Raw genomic sequence first — 24,751 nt, forward strand, 5'->3', positions numbered from 1 at the left:
TCCTATGGATGCCACAACCCCATTTACATCTCCGAGGAGTTCTAAGATGTGTTTGAAAGACTGTCTTAAAAACTTAAATACTTTCAAGACACTATATAAATTCCAAAAATCCTTCTCACCCTGGCACTGCTAAAATTTTCAATGGAATTTTACAACTAATACACAGTAAACTGAATGTGCCTTCACTGGACAAGGCAGGCCAGGGCTTCAGGATAGAGCAAAGTAGCCAGCAGAAATAAAAGACACAGAGGAAAAAGGGAGCAGCCCCAATCTCTTTATTCTTTTGGCTTTCCAGCTCTCAAGGTTAAGCATTTTGTTTTATCTGGCATATAAACAGTAATATGCTACCAAACTATTACTTTTATTTCTCTTCATCCTAGTTCACTAGTTCAGATTGCTCAGTTGATAAAAATTTAAGCAGATATAAGTGAATTTTAAAAGCTTATTTTTTTGCTAAAGCCATGAAAAGCATAATATACTCATATTCTATATTATGATCTTGTAATAGATATCAAAAATTGTGCTTTTTCCTCTGAAAATACTGGTCTTGGCCATATAGTCAAGTTTTAAATAAAGTTACTTAAGAGATGTTTTTTAAAAAAGACTTCAGTAATTGAAAAGCTGAACACCTGGGTGTTTCAGATTGCCCCAACATCTGGTTACTTCTATATCCAATACATAGACCCCCAAAATATTATTCTTTCCTCTTCTAAAACTTTTGCTCACCATGACCTACCTTCAAGTTCTCCATGACTGCTAACAAAACCAGAGTCAGAGTATTAGTTAACATGCTCCTAAAGGAAATACGATATTCTCTAAAGAGCTGCAAGATTTGGCCCAATGGCTTAATTCTGCATAATACACATAGTCTCAAAAAGACCAAAGAGGGAAAAAGGAATGTTCAGGGTTCTTGTTATGAAGTCATAATTTTGGAGGAAATAAGGACCTTAGAACAATTAACCTGTTCTGTAGAAGAAGAAACCCGGCCGAAAGTAATTAATTCTTAGAGGGGCTAAACTACAGGGGCTAGGTTCCCTTCTGTAAGATATCTGGTAAAGCCACTCAGTTTCAACCTGAGACTCCTCACCTATGAAACCAAAATTATTCATCAAATTCATTGAACAATGACTTGCTGAATGTCGACCATGTGCCAAGAGACTAGGGAGGCACTGATGATCAAGACAGACTGCTCTAACAGATATTAGCAAGGGAGCAAGGAAGATAGGCAGCCAACAATTAGAATAACTATGACCAAAGCAATGAGAGAAACAAGTAGCACAGTGCAGGACGCTTCTAGAAAGAGAAGAGAAGGTTTCCCTGGGGAAAACAGGAATAGTGGTATCTTGCCCAGAGGCTGTACAAATAAGAATACTTCCTTCACCCATTCTGATACACAATATGTGTTATCAGAATTAATGTTATCTTCCAGTCTTTGAAAAATTCTTTTGAGAGAATAAAAATACCATCTATTAAATATTATACACTTTACCACCTTATTTTTTTAAAGTAAATTAATCAGCTGACAAGACATACAAATTGAATGAAAAAGCAGAAGAAAAAATATAGAGTAAGAATTGCTATGATGTTGTTCCAATTAATCTCTTTTTCATTAATGTGCAATGGGGCCAGGACAGGAAAACTGTCATACAGAAATCACTATTAGCTGACAGGCATCTCATCCTCTAGTTGAAGGTCAACTCAAAACAGGGCTCAAAATCAATTTGGGGGACCTTGCACTATTCACCTGTAAAAAAGGGGTTAGAGGTCAATTGCACAACTGAGTGGTTAGGTGATTTTGCAATTAAAACACAATAAAAATATCATATAAATTCATCCAGCACTGTAAATACAATTACTCATAAAAAACTATTTTTAGTTAACCTTTCCTTGGAGAAATACATTTAAAAAATTTTTAATTAAATCAACTGTTATACAATTGATTTTGTTATTATTTAAAATGCTAACCAAAAGGTGAAAAAATATTTACCTAAACTTTTTCAAATTAGAACAAATTTTTTGTATTAATTATAATAACTGGGAGGAAATATGTACATGGACAAAGATTTGATGAGCAAAACTTTATAGACAGTGATATTTTTATATGAGTTTATAGATGGGATTTTTATGTGTGACATTTACACAGTTTCTTTAATATTGTTATAACTCTGCTTTATTATAAAATACAACAAAAACAGTTACTAGTCCTTAAAATTGCAAATAGACTAAAATATTCCTATGGTCATTTGCCTCAAGCTGGAAACAAAGTTTCCTTTCTATTTTTAAGGCCAAAACCATGTGTTCTATAAAGGTTTTTCCACCAGGAGCAGGCATGTCTCGGTATGTATAGCCTTCAGGTATATTCCAGGAATTTTTTTGGAGGGGCCAGGTATATTCCAGGTATTTTTTTGGAGGGGCTGCTCCACACTCCAAGGAATCAAGCTGGTTCTAAGAACCCTCAAAATCACCCATATTCTCTAGGGTATAAACCTGGCCAGGCCAATTTCTAGGGATCCATCTGCATCCTGGCTCCTCTCCTGAGAGGAGGATGCTCCTCCATTAACTCATGATTCTGATATAATCAAAATAATTACAACAAAGTTTCTCTACAGAAAAGGACTTGATGAAAGCAAAATTTATTCATGATACTATAAAAATTCTGGCAATTCTTATACAAGTTATTTTATGGTCAGAGGAATGTCTGCTTGGCTTTCCATTATATCCCTAGGGCCCAACGAAGTGCATATTAGGGCTCCAATAATATCTGCAGAAAAAAAAAAACTTGAAAAAAAATATACATATACATCCTGTGTATTATAATATGCATTTTATTTCATTAAACACTTATTTATAAAGGAATTAAATACAACCATGTTTGCTTTACAGATTATTTGTGATGGTAAAATCCTTACAGATAAAAAATTACCTTAGTCATTACAATATTAAAATACCCTGTGATCTAAAGCATTCAATTCACTAAAGTAGTGAACATTCTACAAACTCCAGTGACATTCAATAAACATTTGCTAACATCTAAAATTTGCTTGTAAGAAATCAGTTTTACGTATGAACAGTATATATCTAAATTTGTGGACTAAGAGTGAAACAAGGTAGATAAAAACATTCAAAGAATTATTCCTACAGGAAAATCAGGAAAAAAGGATATAGATCTTAAAAAGACAGTAAATACAAATTCATATTTAGAATCGATACTTCTCTGTCCCATGAGAAAACTATATTTTAATGGTATTTTAATACTTTTTTAAAATTAAAAAGTAAGGTATCAATATAATAGAGTACCAAAAAAAGCTAGTAGATGGTTTTAAATTCTACTTAGTACTAAAAAAATGTATAATTAAGTAGCTATAACTGCACTGAATTTGTTAGCTTCTCTTTCTTTCTTTCTTGACTGTCTTGTACTTTAAATTAAATGATTAATGGATAACGTCATGTTGGCCTAGTTAGTCACAAAAGCATGTTATTTTAGTTAAGATTTTAAGTGAACGAAAACAAACTTTGTTTTCTACACCAATTCTTGATCAAATAAGAAAATTTTAGAAGGCACTACAGTTTTTAAGGTTTGTGTTAATTTTGATCTAGCATCAACTAAACAAAACAGTTTACAAACCAAAAATACACACATTGAGAATTCTTAGGAATCTGCAATCATATATATTCCCCGAGAATTCTTAGGCTTTGTATTCAATTTAGTTTCAATTCTCTCTCAGAGTTCTGTTTAGCCAGCTGAAAATACTTATTATCACATGTTTGTATTCAAACTAAAAGTTAACAATCTACCAAAATCATAGAATGCCCGAAATAAAGTAGGAACAAAGAATAATGTGGTCAAATTAAAATAAAGGGTATCCATTGTGTTTAGAGAGAAAAATAAGGTAGACTTTCCAAACTTAAGACATTCACATTTAAAATCTGACATATTTAAAAATCATAGTTAAGTTCTTTTAAATATTAAATCTTGAGACAAATCTTAAGAAAATTGTTAAAAATGGACAAGACATTAACAAATCAAGTATTAAAGTGAATTTGGAAAAATAAAAATACTTAAAATTTCTTTTTTAAATGTAGTGAATATAGACTGGACTGAATGTAATAAAAGTGAAAGCATCTAAGAAACTGTGGTTAAAGATAATCTAATTTCAGAGGATCCTTTTATTAATGCTAATTAATGCTGATGGGTAAAGAAACTATCTTCTCTTTTTTGTTTTTTGCTGCGAGGACGGGGTGGGGGGGATAAGGGATTGAACTCAGGGGTGCTCAACCACTGAATGACATCCCCAGCCCTTTTTTTTTTTTAATATTTATTTTTTGGTTATCGGCGGACACAACATCTTTGTATGTGGTGCTGAGGATGGAACGCGGGCCGCACACATGCCAGGAAAGCGCGCTACCGCTTGAGCCACATCCCAGCCCCCCAGCCCTTTTTTGTATTTTCCTCACTGTTAATGAAGCTGGCTTTGAACTCAGAATCCTCTCGCCTCTGGGTTTATAGGCCTTCAGCGAGGCACCCAGCCCTATTTGTTTTTGTCCACCTAAGAAATGATACTAAAGATTAAAAGAAGAAACTAAGATCTACAGATTTATCCTGGTGGGGCTGGGGATGTAGCTCAGTTGGTACATGCCTACCATGCAAAGGCCCCAGTACCACACACACACACACACACACACACACACACAAAAGCAGATTTCTCCTGGCAATCTCTGATCCCAGGTTTTAGGAGCAGAGAAACATTTTCTTCTAGGACATTAACATCCTAATTTTCTTAGCCCTGCTGTAATGTAGGTAGGCACATAATTCACTGAGCGATATGTAAACTAGCACTACTGTAAAATTTTCTAGCTGATTAATAGTTTGTGACTATTACAAAAGTAATTTTCTTCTGAAAAGAAATTTCTCTACTTTTCTAAAGGAGGTGGTACATCTTTCACAGCCAGTCTAACACAAGAATGCCATTCTTAGTTCCAAGAGAGATTTTCTATGAGACCATTCTTGTCCATTATAGTCCCTATTTATGAAACAAAGCAACTATTACATACTTCACTGAGGATATATTCATTCAATTTTAAAAAACACTTTAAAAGAAAGTAATGATTAGTATTGGTAGTATCAACTTGTATGACCTTTATAATTTTTTTAAATATAAACGATCATCACATTAATGGTTGTTGAATCTTTCCTAATACTCTAGACTCATTTAAATAACAATTATACTAAAATATAAATATTTCAAACACATGGTATGTAATCTAAAAGTATGTGAAAAATATAGTATTTATTTAAAATATACAAGTATGTATTTTTTAAAAATTTATTTAAAATATAAAAGTATGTATTTGCCTATACTTACAGTCAAGCATTTAAATATTGGTATGATTAATAAAAATATTTGTGAGTATCATAATTTTCATAACTATAATGAACTATTTCTAATAGCCTATACATTAAAAATATATTTTTAGAAATTGTTCTTGTAGCTGGGCACAGTGGGATTTGGGAGACTTAGGAGGATCTCAAATTCGAGGCCAGCCTCAGCAACTTAATGAGACCCTCAGCAACTTAGTAAGACTGTCTCAAAATAAAAAATTAAAAGGGTTAGGGATGTAGCTCAGCGGCAAAACACCCCTTGGTTAGATCCTTAGTATCCCACTCCACCCCCAAAATATGTTCTTGTAAGTCTTGAATCCTTTTTTGGATAGAAAGAAAAAACTAGTAAAATTTCTAGATCAATTTCCCCACCCTAAAGGTACTGTCCCCGTGATTTTATTTGTCTTATTTACTTCTGTTATCACAGTACCTGGAATGGTGTCTGATGCTCTGCTGATTTTGGCAAATATTAATTGAAAAATCAATTATAAATAAACCACATAAGATTTATTAAGAAGTGTGATACTGTTTCCTTTGAAATTAGTCAATTAAAAGTAGATAAATTTAAAGTAGTCAATTTAAAGTAGTTAAAGTTTAAAAGCACATATTTTTAAAAAGTATTAAGCATAAGTTTTTTAAGAAGAGCTTTTACAACATTAGTCAAATAAAGTATCATGGAATATAAAGTGAGTACATTGGCATCTTAGCTTTACATCCCCAAATAGTTAAACACATACTTGCCATAGCTTCCTCAGCATCCTGTTCTTTGAAACGGAAGGGTAACCCTTCAAATTAGGTGTGTAGCTCAGGCCATCATTACCAACAGGTCCAAAGTACTTATCAGTCTTCTCCTATAAAAAAAATTATCCTTTTATTATTCAAAACATGATCCTAGTCTTAGGAAATTTTACAGTTCATGCTATGACTTTTTAAAAATAAATGCAATTTTTTTTTTTTTTTTTTTGTATGTGGTACTGGGGATTGAACACAGAGGTGCTTTACCACTGAACTACATTCCCAGTCCTTTTTGTTTTCTATTTTGAGACAAGGTCTCAATAAGTTGCAGAGGCCGCCCTCAAACTTGCAATCCTCTGGCCTCAGTCTCCTGAGGTGTGCACCACTGTGTGCAGCTAAAAATAAATGCAATTTTGAAAAAAAAAACTGAAAAATTTTAAAATTATCTAAATGCCAACTCAAATATTGATAGAAAACACAAAATTCATAACTACACAGTAACAGTTTTACTTATATAGAACAGCCAAGTAGCAGACTAGTTCATTAACATTTCAAAAATGTGAATAGATGCAGTCTTTAATGTAAAAATAAGGATGTCAAAATTGGGAATTCTTTAAAATTAGTACATAAAGGTTATGAAAGACAACTTAGCCAAAGAAAGAATTGGGAGTAGGTATATATATGTTTGTGTTTGCACATACACCTAAGTTAGGATATCTGCATCCTAAATATGTATTAACTGGAATGAAAGAAATATTAATGCTGGCCACACCAACCAACAAAGACTTGAATATTTTAATGCTATTCTACCCTAACCATAAGTCTGAAAAAATGGCTAGAGTTTAACCATTTAGTTTTTATTAGAAAGCTACCATCAAATGGTACTATAATTACTGTGTTGTAAGCACTGGTACTGAATAATCAAAAAAACTGAAAATCTTTCTCTGAAAATTCAGATTAATATACAAAAAAAGGTTTTGTATAGTACCCAGAGTAGTTAAACCAATCAGGAAATTTTAATAAAAACTAAAATTGCCTCTCCTATGAGAATAACAATAAATAGTGCTTTTGAAGGTGAAAGAATTTTTATTGTTCTTGAAGCATAGATACTCCATATATCACAGTAAATGGATAATAAGGAAAATGATTTTCCTAAAATAACTTATTTTTTAATATTTATTTTTAGTCATAGTTGGACACAATACCTTTATTTATTTATTTACTTATTTTATGTGGTGCTGAGGATTGAACCCAGGGCTTTGCACCTGTTAGGCAAGCGCTCTACCGCTGAGCCACAACCCCAGCCCAAATAGCTTATCTTTTGATTCCTGCTAACATTATACAAGTTTATGAAGAATCCTATTAAGTAACGAAATAACAAATATACAAAAACTTTGTCTAGTAAAATACTTTTGAATTAATGTTTAAGCTAAATAAGTACATTATTTTTATGAAAAGAAAGAGCATTTTCCTGCTGGGCCCAGTGGAGCATCTTGTTATCTCTCTAGCCTGGGATTCTACAATTTCATTTCCTGCTATCTCCTTATTCAGCCACTCCTTAGCTATCCATCTATACAGGATGTGGACTAGAAAAGAAGATAGGAAACAGCTGCCAAAGAGGAGAGGTTATTTTCTGAAATTAATTATTAATACTGTAGGATATTAGTAACCTATTTCAATCCATTCTTAAATCACACAGAAAAAGCAAGATGTTTTGTGGACCCAAAGTCTCTTAAGAAGAGCTACCAAGACATATAAAGGTGCAAGGCAACCAGAGAATGAATGAGCTCTTTGATACTTCTGAATTAAATCCTATTACTTTAGAATATTTCTACTTCAAAATATTTTTTAAAATATAGCATGAGTAGATTTCAAAAATTAAGGAATCATCTCAACCATATATCTTATATTTATATATATCTTATAGTTGCTTAGGCTGACCTCTAACTTGTGATCCTGCTATTTCAACCTCTCAAATTGCTGAGATTATAGGCATGTGCTACCATGCCTCAGCAAGCAAACACAAAAAGCTGATCTGGCAGTAGATAGATTAAAAAAAAAAAGTGCCTGGGCTCTGGAACAGACCGGGTTCAAATATCAGCACTGTCACTAGCTGTGCAGCTCTAGAAAAGTGACTTAGCCTATCTGTGCCTCAAGCCTCTCATTTATAAAATGGGGCAAATAATAGTTTATTTATTTATTTTATGTGGTGCTGAGGATTGAACCCAGGGCTTCGCCCGTGTTAGGCAAGCGCTCTACTGCTGAGCCACAACCCCAGCCCAAATAGCTTTATTTAGTTAATAAAGCTTTGTGAGGATTGAAAGAAATAACACATGTAAAGTTTTTAGAATATTTCCTGGTACTTAGTAAGAACAAAAACAAGTGTTAGATTTTTCTGATTTTATTTAAGGTTTTAACTTCAAGTTACATAACACAGGAATTCTTTGTTTAAAATTTGCCAATTTGAACAACCAACAATAAAAAAAAAATAAATAAAATTTGCCAAGTGTTGACAAACTGTAAAATATTTTAAAATCTGAGTAAATATCAACCAATACATTTTGTTTTCCATTTCATACCTTTGAGCATATTAAATAATTCTGGAACAAGTTAGCTTTAACAGGTAGACATTAATCAATGATAATTTAATATCTTCTCTCTCCCCTCTCTCTCTCTCTCTCTTTCTCTCTCTCTCTCTCACACACACACACACACACACACACACACACACACACCTCAGTTTCAAAATGAACAATTTTGAACCATTTTAACAGGTATTTCTTAAAACAAATCTCTGATATAAATAATCTTATAGTAATGAAGAGAAATTGTTCTTTTCTCATCAACCCTCATACTCCCAAGCCCATGCCCAGTGAAGTTCTAACAAAATTCTACTTGGCAATATTGGGCTGTAAAAGGGAAGACACCGGAATAGAAGAAAAACATAATTCTAAATGAAGTGCTCAGAAACATCAAACTTCCCATCTCTTTTCATTTCTCACAACAAATAGAAATGGGAAAGATCTCCAGGAAGGAGAAAATTGAAATCACCAAAATGTAATGACAGATATTGTACTCAAAATGATAAATGCATATGATATGGCTATGACAATATTTTAATTTTGGTAGATAAATTTTTTTAAATCTAAAAACTTCATTAAAATCCTGCATTAAAAATGACTTATTAAGTTAGGCATGGTAGCACATGCCTTTAATCCCTGAGAGGTTAAAGCAGGAGGAACACAAGTTCGAGATCAGCCTCAGCGACTTAGTGAGCCCTTGTCTCAAAAAATAAAAAGAACTGAGGATGTAATTTCAGTGGTAGAGTACCCCTAGGTTCGATCATCAATATTGCCCCCCAAAAAAGATTTATTCAGTTGACTCCCTTAAATAAATTTTATTCTGAAATTGCTTATGTATACTTTTCCAAAGTTTATCATTGTATTTGTGTAGGCCAAAGATATATATGCATTGATTATATAGCTTTATGTGTGTGTGCATATCTTTGTGCTTCTTAAATTCATTATGGAGGGCTGGGGATATAGCTCAATTGGTAGAGTGTTACCTCAGAGGCATAAGGACCTGGGTTCAATCCCCAGCACCAAAAATAAAAAATAAAAAATACTGCTTATATAAAATGCCAAGATTAAGTATCTTTTAAGACCAAAAGCTGGTAAAAAAAAATTTACTTTTAAAATAAATTGTATAAAATGCCTATCTCCAAAATGTCAACTCAAATTAATATCCTGACTAGTAATCTAAATCACCAACTTCATTATGCAAATATGGTTACTCACAACTATAGATATATCAGAGCAACAAAGATCCAATAATACATTTCAGTGATATTACAGAAACACTGGCTGTTATTCAAAGGGTAATAATCAGTTTTCTAAAATAAATTTAGATTACTTTTGACATATATAGTATAATTTAAAAGAATTTTGTTATAGAATTTAGACTTCAAATTAAATATGCTTGCCATAATATAAATGAATAAACAGATGTCTTAAAAATAGGCAATATGGGCTATTACTATGAGCAGTACAATAGTTAATTCTAGACAGCTCTCTGAATGACTGCATTGACTATACTAGATTAAAAACTTGCTTAGGTATTTAACTTTCAATACTGTTAAAATGAAAATAATGGTCTTTTGAGCCCAAATCCATAATGCTGCAACATAAATAAAAAGGTTACTTTTCAACTACATTTGTGATCAATTTCATTATTTTAAAAGCACTTTAAATATTAAGTCAGAATTTATGGCAAGCTAAGTCCAAATATCACATTTTATGCTCAATGTAAGAAAGAAAATATATAATATATCATACCTTTTCAATTTACTGTGAAATATAAAAAGGAGAAACTATGCAAGATTTACCACCACACACATGCTATTAATTTCATTAATAACTGTAAAATATTATTCATGTTTATTGAAAAAAAGAACTTACAAGGACCATTAAAGGTAAAATCACTGCTACCTCATTCATGACCCACCCTCCAAATTTAGTGAAATAATAAGCTCAGCTATAAGGGGAATAAATCTACTAAAGAGCATCTACCACACAGGCACATTTATGTTTTCAGCCTTAGCATATTTTCAAACCATCTGGCATCAATGCCTCTCTGGTTCACCCAGCCTAATCTGTTCAGAATTGAATATAAAACTAGAGTTACATGCACTTTGGGGAAACCAAAGAACAGCACACATGTATACTAATGTTCCAATTGTGAAGCTCAGAACTAGTTTATACTGTATCTTTAAAACATTTCCATTAAAGACATTAAAGGTCTTTTGAAAATGCAAGAATGGTTCAAGAAATCTGTATGAATCATAACTCTATCATCAGTTACCCAAGTCTTACTTTAATTTTTTTCTCATTTTAATTACAACTGTTAAATAAATCATGTGAAGATATACTTCTATAAAAAAATCAATGCAATCATTTTTATATTGAAAGGATTCAAGGTTAGACATTTTATTTGCTTAAAATTAGTCTGCATAACCCTAAAATGCTTAGAGGAAGGAGAGAAAAACTAAAAGGAAAAAAATATTATCAAAGCCTTTCTTTTTCTGACCTGTTACTGCTGTATTGTCGTTGGCAGCATTCTCAATTCTTTTGCTTAAGATCAGGAGTCACAATTGCTACTTTAGAAATTAAAATAATCTATGAATATACTAGTGCCAATATCCCCGTTAAAACCAACTTTTTAATTTTCACTACAAGCTTAAAAAGAAATGACTTTTTAAATATATATGTTTTTATGACTTTATTTTATTTATTCTTTTTTTATGTGGTGCTGGGTATCGAATCCAATGCCTCACCCGTCCTAGGCAAGTGCTCTGCCACTGAGTGCTCTGCCACTGAGCTAAAGCCCCAGCCCCCAAAACAAATGACTTTTTGAGGGCAATTTTTTCAGAAACAAAGATAATTCATATAGCACCATATAACAAAACTAAAAGCTTTTAGACAAAGACAGAAATAATGACCAACATCAACAAATGTAAAGGTACACTTCACACACACACACACAAACTCCAGTCCAAAACAGTCACTATTCCTGGGGGGGAGGGGGGCTGCTTCATCCTAACTGTGAACTACTGTACATTTCATCTTGTGATTTTCCTTTTTTTTTTCTATAATATTACCCTCCAAGAGAATTTATCAAGTTACATTAAACCTCAACTTAATCACATCACAAGTTCCCTATCAGCCTTTTTAACACCTTTCTCTGAACGTGAAGCTCTTCTCATCTGTCTGTCTTTTTAGAAAGCTGGGCTGAAGACAGAAACGTGCTGTGGAATTTCTGCTCTACCCAACCTCTTCCCTGCATTCCTATCCTACGGTCCCCGTTCTCGCTTCCTAATTCCCCTGCCCTGGGTCTCGCTGATGCCTTCCCAGAGGCTTGATCGCTCGCTAAACTAAGCTAAACATATCAAACGGAATCTTTTCTTTCTCCGGGCTTTTTGCTCTTTCCTTACCGCTGTCCACGGAGGGAAGAAGAGGGGGAAACATACTGAAACAAAGAATTTCAAGTCCCCTTGGACCTTTGGTGTAAATACATGGGGAAAGGGCATCTGCCAGACTCTACTTTCCGGCTACTAGACGCAGTCCCTCTAATTTCCCCTTCCCAGTCTTCAGATCCCCCTCACGCAATCACCAGGTCGTTCCCTTTAGGCCTCAAAGATTGAGAGACTCCTCTGGGTCTGCCCCCCATCCCCTCATACGCTGGCTGATAGGGATAGATGGCATTTCCATGCTCTTTAATTAACTTATCTCCTAAATCTCAGGGTTTCCTCAAAATGGTAATACAGTTGTTAAGGACTCAGCTCCGAGTCCTTTCCGAAGTGGGGGCGCGGCCTGGCCCCGAAATGGGTGCCCAGCCTTCCTTCCAAGGGTCTCCTGGGGATCCCACCCCAAAGCCAGTGCGCTCAGTTCCAGCAGGAGAATCTCTTCACTTTCCGGGAAGCTGGGTCCCCACGAGGTGGCCGCACGTCCCCGAGGGCAGCACTCCTGAAACCCCCACCCCAGGACCCGCAAAACTGCCAGCGTCCTCGAGCAGGCGGACCCAATCCCCACTCTCCTCAACAACCCCAAGTTGTTCAGACCTCTCCCAAGGAAGGGGCTGAGATTTTTCCTTCCCAGCGCCCCCGCCCCCAAGCTCCTTCCACGCTGCAGAAATCCCGAGCGCGAAGGAGCTGTGGGTCTGTCCCTTCGCCGCAGCTCCCCAGCCGCAGGGCAGGCCAGGTCCCTCCCCCTCAGACGCCCCGCGTCGGGGCCGCCCCGCCTCGGGGCCGCCCCGAGTCTCTGCCCCGGGGCTGCCCTCCTCCGGCCGGCCCCCGCGCCGCTCCTCTTTGCCTGCGGGCCGCGGGCTCGGCGCTCCCTTCCCACTCGCAGACCGGGACGTCAGGGCCCGCGTCGCGGAGCCGGCTCGCGCAGCTACCTGCAGGGGCCGCCGCGCCTCTCAGAGCCCCGCCGCCGCCATCTTGCATTTCAAACCGGCTGCACTTTTCAGGGAGTCAACTCTGACCTGTGAACCCTAAACCCGGAACCACTCCGCGGTCCCGCACAGGGGCCTCGGAGCTTGGCTGCCAAGCAGAGAGCGGGGACCCGGGGTAGGGGTGCCAGGAGAGACGCGCGCCCCAGCGGCTAGCCGGGGCGGAGAGGAGGGGAGTGAGCTGGCCGAGGCGGGGCCCTCCGTGCGCCCCAACCCCGCGCTGAGCCAGGCTGCCCACGCCTGGACCCTGCGGCTCCCCTGGGATCCGACCCCGGCCACTCTCCAGCATAGAAGAGCCGCTGGAGGTAGGGAACTGCCCCGCCCCCCTGTCAACATAAGCCCCGCCTTCCCCGCTTTCAAAGCGGCCCCGCCCCTTGCCGGCGCTAGCTCCGCCCGCTATCGTCAGAAGCCGGTGCCCTCTCGGGCCAGAAGGCAGCCCTGCCTTCGGGGCGCTCCGCCCTCCTACGGCGATGGTCAGGCCACGAGAGGTGGGCACGCTGTCTTCCTCTGAAATGCCGCTGTCACTGCAAACACCATGCCCTGGTGGCCGGAATACCAAGCCACGCCCTTCTGCAGAAGCCCCGCCTACTGTCACTAGAAACCCTGCCTTTCTGGGGCCCGTCTAGATTCCAGCCGCACACCCCACCCGCTATCAACAGTCCCGCGCCCCGGGTCAGCGGCAGCTCCACCTCTTCTCGCCCCCACTCCACCATGAGCCGCAGCTGCAACCGCTGACGCGAAAAGTTCAGTCCAACCTCACTTTAAATCGTCCTGCGAGACGAAGTCTTTCTCTGCTCCCTCTGCACCTCAAAAGCACTGCTACCCCCTCACGAGCTCTTCTGGAGGGTTCTGCCCAAGCCCTGGTCTTCAAATCCCACTGCCTGAGTGTGAACCAGCCCCGCAGCGGACCAGCTGAGGACCCAGGCTTTCGGGAAAACCGGACGGCGTCACCGCCCCTCCCCTTCCCTTCAGCCTTCCCCCCACCCCATCATTGTTAAAATGAAGAATACAAACCAAAGCAAAAAGAAACGACTCACCCTCCAGGCAACTCGGCGCACATTCACGGCCCGGACGTGTGAGAGCTCTTTGGCGCCTCGATGTTCTTCCCCACCCCCATCCCAGTCGTGGACCCTTTGTGCTTTGACAGCAGCGCTCCACTGAGCCACATTAATCCTCAAATATGCAGTTACTTAAAGTGAAAGCCTGATTGTTGAAATCAATGTACACCAGCTTCTTGTAGGTTGCATCTTAGAATCCTAAAAACTTCGTATACTGGAGCTTAATGATCTTTTAGTCAGAAGAGCTCAACCCTGCCCTGCTAAGCCCTGTACTTAAAAAGAATTTTAACACCACTTCACTCTCCTGGAATTAAATTCATAATATAAACTACTTATACAAATAATTTTAAGAAATCAGTATAATGTTCTAATCATATAAAGACAAAAAAGCCAGAGTAGTTTTTAGTAAAATGCTGTACTGATATCAATTTAAAAAATAACTCAATAATAGGTTTTTCGTAATGTAAATGCTTTGGGCACCAGATAAGAGAACTACAAAGACAAAAACTGCCCCCACAAAATTTCAGTACACCCCCTAGAGACAGTACTGCACCCCATAACCTATACTTAGGGCTTACTCTGAGGTAAGATAAGAAAATACTTCAAATACATAAATTTTTTCTTTTATTTATGCAATTAGCCACTCGGATTTTAGCATCATGTATGTCAGGCACTGTGGGAGAGTAAAGCTCAGTTTAGCAGGAGATTAGTTCTACAACCTTTGAAGAGATCAAAATCTCAACAATGCTCAAGTGCCTTATGTAAAATGGCATGGTATTTGCATATGATCCACCCAGATCCTCACCATGCTTTAAATCATCTCTAGGTTATTTATAATATCTAATACAATGAAAATGCTATGCAAATAGACTATATCATTTGGGCAATAATGACAAGAAGAAAATTGGGAATGTTCAGTACAGATGCCCTTTTCTTTTTCTGGATTGTGATCTGTTGAATCACAGATATGAAGCCAACGAAATTGGAAAGATGACCGTATTCCTGTTTTCCAAGAGCTTATAATCTAGTAGCTGAGCAAAACACGTGAGCATGAAAGTGTGAAAGGTGAGAAGAGATCCAGCAAAGATAAAGAAACCCTTTAGATAGGCCTGATGAAAATCAGCTTCACTTTTCTCTTTTCCTTCTCTTCCTGCTCTCTTCCCATCCTTTTCTTCTACTTTTCCTCCTCTTTATAGAGTTTATGGTCTCCTACTCTCTATAAGCTGTCTGCCTGGTTCACTGCTCAATGCCAGCAACCCAGAATCCTCCCAATTGCCACAGGGCAATTCTGTCCAGGAAAACAATTTCAATAGCACAGTGCTGAGAACAGTGTCCTTAGCTGGAGTGCTGCCAATTACTTAGTATCCTTGTACAAAGCAAGACTGTTACCACTTGAAAAATCCAGTTGCAGACTTAAGCAATATGCATATATGTTTAGCATAGCAGATTGTGCCAGCCCACATAAATCTGTTTAAAGATCATGCTCACTGAGTGACTTGTTTTTATTAAAATAAACTCATTTATAAAAATTGTAAATATGACTGATTTTAACAGCTGCGTTGCTCCAGAAGTAAGTTTTTACCCTGGGATTAGCTCAGTTAAAAGAATTTGCATTTCTTATGCATATGTTTTGTGGTTTGTCATACAAAAACGGTCTGGCAAAACTTCAGTACTGTTAGAGATGAGAAGTCGATCAGCAGGTTTTAAAAAGCACAGCACTTTGGCTCTTTAGAACCTCTTCTACCTTTGGAACAGTGAAAAAAATATATGTTTGTAGGAAATAAAGAGCTTTGAATAAAAAGTTCTAAGTGCTGGTATCATCTGAAGAACAGGCTTCCAGCAGCACTTTTTGTAGTAGTTTCCTTCTGTTATTATTTTTCCTTTTCTACCTTTTGTGAAAAAATTATATATATAAAGAATGCCATGAAACAGACCAGTCAAAAAGACATCAAACTAAGACACTTTAAACTTTTAACTACAGTTAGGTGAACTTGAGACTTCATCCCTAGTGAAGTGGTCCTACCATATTCTCTAATGGCTACTTCAGAAGATGAACAAAAATGTTCCTGCTAAGGGTAGTTCAGGCTGAACAAGCTTTCAAAGTCAATCTCGGGTCAAGTCCTTTCCTATTCCTCTTAGTACTTGCTCTGTGAAAATAACAATGTTCTTGGTAACAACAGTAAAAAACAAGTCTATATTCTGCTACTTGTGAAATGCCCTCCCTATTCCACTTCTCCCCTCTTTCTACATCTGACATTGGGCCACATATAGAACTATAGAACAAGAAAAATACAGAGAAAAAAGTCATTTCCCAGTTTTAATCCAAGGAGTAACACTCTGATTCATATTCTCTCTCTCCTCTCTCCATGTATGTATATGTATGTGTATGTATGTATATGTATGTGTATGTATGTATATGTATGTGTTAATATATATATATACATATATATGTATGTATGTGTTTATATATATATAAAATAATCCCTGTTATTTTATATATATATATAAAATAATATATATATAAAATAACAGGGATTGACCACTGAATCATATCCCCAGTCCTTTTAATATTTTGAGACAGGGTTTGACTTAGTTTTTAGAGCCTTGCTAAGGCTGACTGAGGCTTGCTGAGGGTGGCTTTGAACTTGCAATCCTCCTGCCTCAGGCTCCTGAGCACCTGGGATTACAGGCATGAGCCACTGTACCTAGCTTCTGATACACTATTTCACCATCCTGTTATCTCAATTCATTCACTCATTGCTAGGTAACTCTTTCTACCAGACATTTATTTAGTGGACGTGTCAACACCATGCAGGTCTGAAAAAAGGTGGCAGTATATATTTTTTGGCAAAATCTTAGGTCACAAATAACCCTAGAAGAACACACAACTAGAAAACATTACTACAGTGAGAAAATATGATTCATTGTGTTGAAAATTTTAGCTGAGGAATGGAAGTAGTAATCCTTCATTTTAACATCCATGAAAATCACTAGGGAATTTTGTTTAAGAATAGTTCTGAGACCCCACCCCTGGAAGAGTCAAATTCAGTAAGTCTGGGATAAGATGGTGAATCCACAATTGACATGCAGCTGATAATCTTTTTTAAAGTTTTTTTTTTAGTTGTAGATGGACACAATACCTTTATTTTATTTATTTATTTTTATGTGATGCTCACATGTGCTAGGCAAGTGCTCTACCACTGAGCTATAATGGCAGCCCCAACAGCTGATAATCTTTTTTAAAATTTTTGTTGTTGTTGGTATAGATGGATAGAATACTTGTTTATTTATATTTGGGGGGTTGGTACTGGGGATTAAACTCAGAGGCACTCAACCACTGAGCCACATCCCCAACCCTATTTTGTATTTTATTTAGAGACATGGTCTGACTGTGTTGCTCAGCCTTTTGCTTTTGCTGAGGCAGCTTTGAACTCATTATCCTCTGCCTCCTCCTTCCCAGCCACTGGGATTACAGGTATTTTATTTATTTTTATGTGCTACTGCTGAGGATTGAACCTGTGCTCCACACATGCAAGGCAAAGACTCTGCCACTGAGCCACAGCCCTGGCCCCCTGGTAATCTTCATGTAAGCAAACTGCAGGCCTCACTTTGAGAAATATCTATATAAATAGATGCATATAATCAAGGAAAAACTTATTTTCCCTTAATAAAATATTCACTGGCATTGAAATCAAATGATCAAGTTCCGGATCCTCTGCCACTTGTTAACAGTATCAAGCATAACAAACCCACTAAAATGAGTTGGAAATGTGGTTCAGTGGTAGGGTGCTTATCTAGCATGCATGAGGCCCTGGGTTCAATTCCCAACACAGCCCACCAAAATTTAGCAGCTTAAAAGACTAAGCAGTTCTTTAGCTCTGGTATGCATGAGATGCTGGAATCAATACCCCCTCACCCCTCCACCCCCACCCCCACCCCCACCAAAAGAAAAAAAAAAAGTTTGGACCAAGCTACTGGGGCAGCAGGGGAGGGCAGGGCAGCCCTGTAAAGAAAGGACAGCAGAAGCTGTGAGGAAGGGCAGCTCATTCAGAAGGCGGCTGTGAGCCATGAAACAATGATACACCTCTCCCGGAGTCTTCTCTCATATTTGAAATTACCTTTCCAATAATGTCAAATTACTCAGCTTCAAGGACCTTATAAACAAATACCCATCTTCCCTCTGACTATTTCTTGATAAAATGGGGCAAGGTGTCTTTTTCTCTTACCAGATACCTACCTGATGCTTTAGTTTTCACATTAAAAATACCACAGGCTGGATGGCTTAACCACAGACATTTCTTTTTCTCCTAGTCATGGAGACTGAAAGTCTGAGATCAAGGTGTTAGCAGGGTTGGCTCCTTTGAAGGCGGTAAGGGAAGGATCTATTCCAGGCCTCTTTCTCTGACTTGTAGATGGCCATCTTCTGGGCCTTCACATTATCTCCCTTCTAGTTCTGTGTTCAAATTTCTTCCTCTAAGGATACCAGTCACATAGGATTAGAGTCCCCCATAATGACGTCTTTTGAACTAACTGTGTCTGCTAAGACCCTATCTCCAAACATAGTCACATGCTAAGGTCCTGGGGGTTAGGAAATCAACGTAGAATTCTGGGGGCAGTGTGGGTGGGGAGACACAGCACAGAACAGGAAGTCAGTCTTCTCTATAAACAATACTGGGCGTTCTGAGCCTGTTCTTTCCACAGGGCAGCATCACTGAGCTTATCTTCAGTCTGCCTGTGGGAGCAGCCTTTAGTCCCTGAGAGTATCCAGTACTACTTATTGACTCTGTCCGTAATTTATTCATAAACCTTTCTTAAAGCTCTGCACCCATGAATAGCTAGCTAGTCATACTACTTTTGAAAGCTTTTTATATTATGAAAACTTTATTTTAAATAATGTATAATCAAATAGCATTTTATCTGTTTTCATATTCCTTAAGGGCGTGGGTTTTCAACCCTGGTTAGACAACAGAATCACCTGATGCTTTGAAAAAATATTTATACCTCAGTTCCATCCCCAAATAAATGAAATGTTCTCATTTATTTGGTTTAGGATGGGACACAGACACTGTGGGGTTTTGTTTTAGAGCTTTCCAAATGATCTAAAATGCAGTCAGTTGTGGAACCACTGGCCTCAGGTAAAGGAGAGGGCAATGAAGCAGCTCTTTTTTTTTTTTTTTTTTTTTTAAAGAGAGAGAGAGAGAGAGAGAGAGAGAATTTTTTTTTAAAGTGAGATGGAGAGAGAGAGACAGAGAGAGAGAGAATTTTTAATATTTATTTTTTTTTTTAGTTCTCGGTGGACACAACATCTTTGTTGGTATGTGGTGCTGAGGATCGAACCCGGGCCGCACGCATGCAAGGCGAGCGCGCTACCGCTTGAGCCACATCCCCAGTCCCAAGAGAGAGAGAGAATTTTTAATATTTATTTTTTAGTTTTCGGTGGACACAACATCTGTATGTGGTGCTGAGGATCGAACCCGGGCTGCACGCATGCCAGGCGAGCGTGCTACCGCTTGAGCCACATCCCCAGCCCCAATGAAGCAGCTCTTATGAAGCAGCTCTACCTGCCAGGCTCTGAGGTCAGGCTTTGATATGAGTAGTTATACTCATCCCCCATTGATAGAAAACTGAGACTCAAGAAGCCTGGCTTGATCAAGTTCAAATATTGGGTGGCAGAAGCCTGGGCGAAGCTGGGCGTTGAACGGGACTTTTCCATTGTTTGTAGAGGGAGGTGGCACAGAAAAAGGACACACCAATTTTTGACCATCTTTTTAAATGAATCTCAGTCTTGCCTTCCCACCAACTTTCTATCACAGGGTCAACAACCATCATATGAATGTATCATCTGTTCTTGTGAGAGGAGAACAGGTTATGCTGTAACAAACCCTACATATCCAAGGCTGAACATATGATTTGCTTGTCTTTTGCCAAGGCTTCTTGGAGCACTCAGTGACTCTCCAGGGCAACCCCCTTTCAAGTGGTGACTCAGGGATCCAGGTTGCTTCCTCTTTTGAGCCATACACAGGAAACATGGGTGAACAAATGGACATTTTCGTGGAAGTAAATGTCTTTGCCATGTTACTTTGACCAAAATGCGTTTTTGTAGAATGTGTCCAAAAAGATTGAAACCCATGTTTGACTCTAGAGGACTACCTTTTCCATGACATGGTGAAGATTAGTCCACTTTTCTGTGCCTTGAATAATAACCAAGGTTTGAGACAATGAATATTTACAGGTATGTGTAGATTTAGATGCAATTTGATGTATTTTTATTGTATTATAAACTCCTTAGGGAGAGGCAGAGACCAAATTTCATTCCTATTTGTATCTCTCCTTATGTGTTACAAACAATTAAGTCTTCAATAATAGTACATATGTCCATATACACATAAATTCAGCAAGTATTTATTGAAAAAGACAGACGTAATCCCTAACCTTGTGACTGTAATTAAAGTACCCCAATAATAACTTATGTTGGGTCTTGTCATTTGTAATGTGGTTTAGCTACCATAATCTCATTTTAAAATTATGAATTTATATAAATTGCAAATATGGACCGGTTAATTTAGACTTCTCATTGAGTTATTTCTCAGTTTGGAATCCACTTACACATTTTTTCCCCTCTGTGTCACAGCTGGATGAGAGGCAAGCAGGTCCCAGTCAGCAAAGTAATGCTATGTTATATTACACCTGTACCTGTGGTTGAACCCCTTCCTTCTTGATCATACAGCTAGATTTGCAGACTTTTAACAACTTTCTTTAAAAATACTTACCCTGGCCAGGTGTGTTGGTGCATGCCTGTGATGCCAGCTATTCAGGAGGTTGATGCAGGAGGATTGCAAGTTCCAGGCCAATCTCTGCACTTTAGCAAGACCCTGTCTTGAAATAAAAAAACCTGGGAATGGAGATCAGTTTTGAAGTGCCCCTGGGTTCAATCACCAACACCAACCAACACTTCCCCAAAGACAGTTAAGCAACAATATAAAAATATAAGAAATACATAATTTTCAGTTTGGATATACAAGGATTTTAATTTTTTGTCTCTTTTTGAGTACTTTAGATGTTTTTAACTACTAAAAGTGACTTTCATAAAAATATTTTTATTACCAAAGGAATATAATCACTGCAGAAACAAACAAAAAACAAAAAAATTGAGAAATGAATTCATCCATGTTTTTCCCTTCCTCGCTACCATTAAAATTTTAGTGTATTTGCAGATTAGCTATTTTTAGATGAAAGAAAATGTTAGGTTATCTCTGCTTCTTCTCCTGCAAGGTTATTTGGGCTGAGAATATTAGGAAACTTTTTGGATAGACATTTTCTTTTAGCTAGGATTTTGGTGATTATATTTCATGCCACAGCTGTGAGGTGAAGGTTCAGAAGAAACCAGGGAATTTGTTTGAGTGACGGTGGTAATTTACATTTTCTTCCTAGTGGGGTGGGGAAAGATCTTCAGAAAAATTTAAGGAAGAAACAGAAAAGACACATATGTTGTGGCCCTAAATATAAAACATGTAAACTGAATGAAAAAAAAATTACAGAACATAAGATTGGGGATAATTTATTTTTCTTCCAAAATAATTAAAGTGAAAAAAAAAGCTTGTCTGATTTTCCTAAATATTCACCACAGTAAATAGCTATAATTGGGATTCATCACACGTAATCAGTTTCCAAATTATTTCATGAATACATTATCTATTGCAATGAGCCCCTTTTTTTCCTCCCCCAAGTCAATCTCCAAGCCAGTTCAAAATTTCACAATGATCCTTTAAATCAATACTTGTAGCTCACAATGTCTGTATGTCCAGAGTAACCATGTCTGGGTCTCTTTGATCCACTGTTTTAGTCTCATATCTTTTGGACATTTAGATAATTTTGATTCGACATGTGTTCTGAAGATAGAAGTATTCCAAGAGCCCTCTCACTGCATGTTAAGTGCTGTTCTCTGACTCCCAGCCAGAGCTGGGATGTTGGCAGACTGGATTGCTCAAATGTAGTGATTTCATTTCCAACCTTTGTGCACTAAAATTACACAGCCTAAACACTTTCTCCTCTTAAAAACAGAAGAAAAACATAGCATCGCTACAAAATAAAACAATCTTTAAAATGGGAAAAAATGGAAAATAAATTGTGATGCTGTCACAATAAACTGTTGAGGAAATTAATGCTGGTTTATGAGGATCGATAGCTGAGAAATCTTGCATAGTATTGCATGCCTGTAATCCCAGTAGCTCGGGGGGCTAAGGCAAACTAGAAGTTCAAAGCCAGCCTCAACAATTTAGAGAGGCTATAAGCAACTTAATGAGACCCAGTCTCAAAATTAAATATAAAAAAGGGCTGGTGATGGGTTCAGTGGCTAAGCGCCCCTGGGTTCCATCCCTAGTATAAAAAAAAAATTAGTTATTGTTGGATCATTTTATATTTTTCTACTTTTATTTTACAAGAGAGTATCTTAGGTTGGGTTCCCCCTAAAGTATACCCTAAGAGAGATGACAGGGAGTGGTTTATTTGGTAGGTGATACTATAAGGTGCTTGTAGGGAATCGGAGTGGGGGTGAGAAAGGGAAGGAAACTAACAAAGGGGACAGCTTCAAGCAAAGCAATGCTATGGGTCCTGCGCCTCAACCCCAATGGAGAACCTACCATGCAGAACACACCACAGAGTTGTACCAAAGGGACAAGGAAATGGGCCTCTGCTACTCACAAGGGTGTGAACTCTGTCGCCCCAGCCCACCTCCAGTGGAACCATGAGCAAACCCCAGGTGGAGGTTATAGATGCTTACAGGAAGTTGCCATAGGCTCACACTGGAATGCTCAAAGCCACAGGGAGATGAGTCGGGATCTACAATATCTGTTCGAGGAATGTGGTTAAAAGCCTGGGTTTGCCAGGTGTGGTGGTGGACACACATAATCCCATCTCCCGGGAAGATGAAGCAGGAGGATGGCAAGTTCCAGACTAGCCTCAGCAAGAGATTGACCAGATTTTGTTTCAGATCTGTGGGAGATGTAGCTAATTGGTAGAGTGCTTGCATGAGGCCCTGGGTTCAATCCCTAGTACTCCCTGAAGCACACACACAAACATGGGTTCTGAATCATATAGACCTAAGTCCTGCTTCTGCCACTTAACATATGACATTGAATAAATGACTCAACCTGAGCCTCAGTTTAAGTGTAAAATAAAAATAATACAAAACCTACCTTCTAGGCCTTCTGGAGCCATTGGGAGGATTAAACAAGATACAGTAATAAACTATACACAAGGCAAGAGGGTTCACCACGTGTATCAAAGAACTGGCACAAATGACATTAGAGGTTATGATGGTGGATTATGGTTTTGTTAACCTCATGACAGGCTGCTGGGCTTGCACCTCCTTATAATGTAAATTTCACATCAATATCCAAATTATGTGACTCTGGCTCCTGGCCAGAGCTCTGTGGACATTAGGACTAGTCCAATTCTTTTTCTGGGGAGGGGAGTCGTTGAAATTTAGGACAGAGAATCACTGAGCCTGGATGATTTGGCTTTGCTGAGTCACATTAATGGCAACAATTTTGAGAACTCTTGCCAAGGGCTTGGTGCAGCTCTGGTTTTCTTTCACTGAGTTTTGGGTCTTCCGACCATCCACAAGGTAATTTATGTTCTTTCAAAAATGCACTGTTTTTCTTATGTTAGTAAGAGAGATTTTCTGTTACTTGCAACCCAAAAATCTTAGCCAAATAAAACCCATTTGGTTTTTTAAAAAAATATTTATTTAGTTGTAGATGAACACACAGTATCTGTTTTCATTTGTTTTTTATGTGGTGCTGAGGATTGAACCCCGGGCCTCATACATCTGAGGCAAGCACTTTACCACTGAGCTACAGCTTCAGCCCCCCATTTGTTAGTCCAACAATTTAACTGATGACTGCTCTCTTCCTTCGTCACTATTTACATATAAACATAGTATTTCTTGGTATTTTGTACTTGTTCCCAGTTAGTAAAAAACAAAACAAACAAAACTCTAACAACCTTCTAGTCACTTTCCTAAGTGACTGTGCAAATTTTCAACTCATAATTACTTAGATGGGTTTCAGTCTCATGAGGATGCCCAACATGTAAAAAATTAACTATAAGGAAACCAACTAAAATTTTGTTCTTTCACAGCCTTAAATCTAACGGAAGCAGCTTCTAAAAATATAATAAAGATAATCCTGTATCTATTTTAAAACTAGATATTGTTACCTAAATCCTACTCTGCTTCTCTAAAGTTTGGGCTTCCTTTCACAGAGCCCCCATTTCTTATTAATCATGTCTTACTTTTGTACTTTTTAATTTTTTTTAATTTGTTCGAATTAGTTCTACATGACAGTAGAATGTATTTCATTTTGTTGTACATAAATGGAGCACAACTTTTCATTTCTCTGGATGTACACAATGTAGAGTCCTACCATTTGTGCAATCATACATGTACCTAGGGTAATGTCCTTCTCCGTCCACCATCTTTCTCACCCCCATGCCAGCTCCCTATTTTTACTCTTCTCTCCTTAAGCAAACTGACATTTAATGTCTACTATAAACCTATTATGGTAGTTGCTGG

At 37.9% G+C, this 24,751-nt stretch overlaps 1 protein-coding gene across 3 annotated transcripts in view; it reads right to left on the reverse strand.

The window, feature by feature from the left end:
- The window catches only part of ZHX1 (zinc fingers and homeoboxes 1), a 32,686-nt gene extending 19,591 nt beyond the window's left edge, over positions 1-13,095 (reverse strand). For 2 of the 3 annotated variants that reach the window (XM_081266204.1, XM_081266203.1), the window contains exons 1-2: positions 13,067-13,090; positions 6,118-6,231 (exon numbers count right to left, since the gene is read on the reverse strand). The gene's annotated coding sequence lies outside the window, so the exon portion shown is untranslated. Of the gene's footprint in view, positions 1-6,117; positions 6,232-13,066 lie in introns of all 3 variants that reach the window. The other variant, XM_081266205.1, reaches the window with a different exon arrangement.
- Positions 13,096-24,751: the final 11,656 nt, after the last annotated feature.

This window comes from Spermophilus citellus (genome assembly GCF_964194105.1).
Source record: "Spermophilus citellus genome assembly, chromosome: 14".
In the NCBI taxonomy this organism is placed as follows: domain Eukaryota; kingdom Metazoa; phylum Chordata; class Mammalia; order Rodentia; family Sciuridae; genus Spermophilus; species Spermophilus citellus.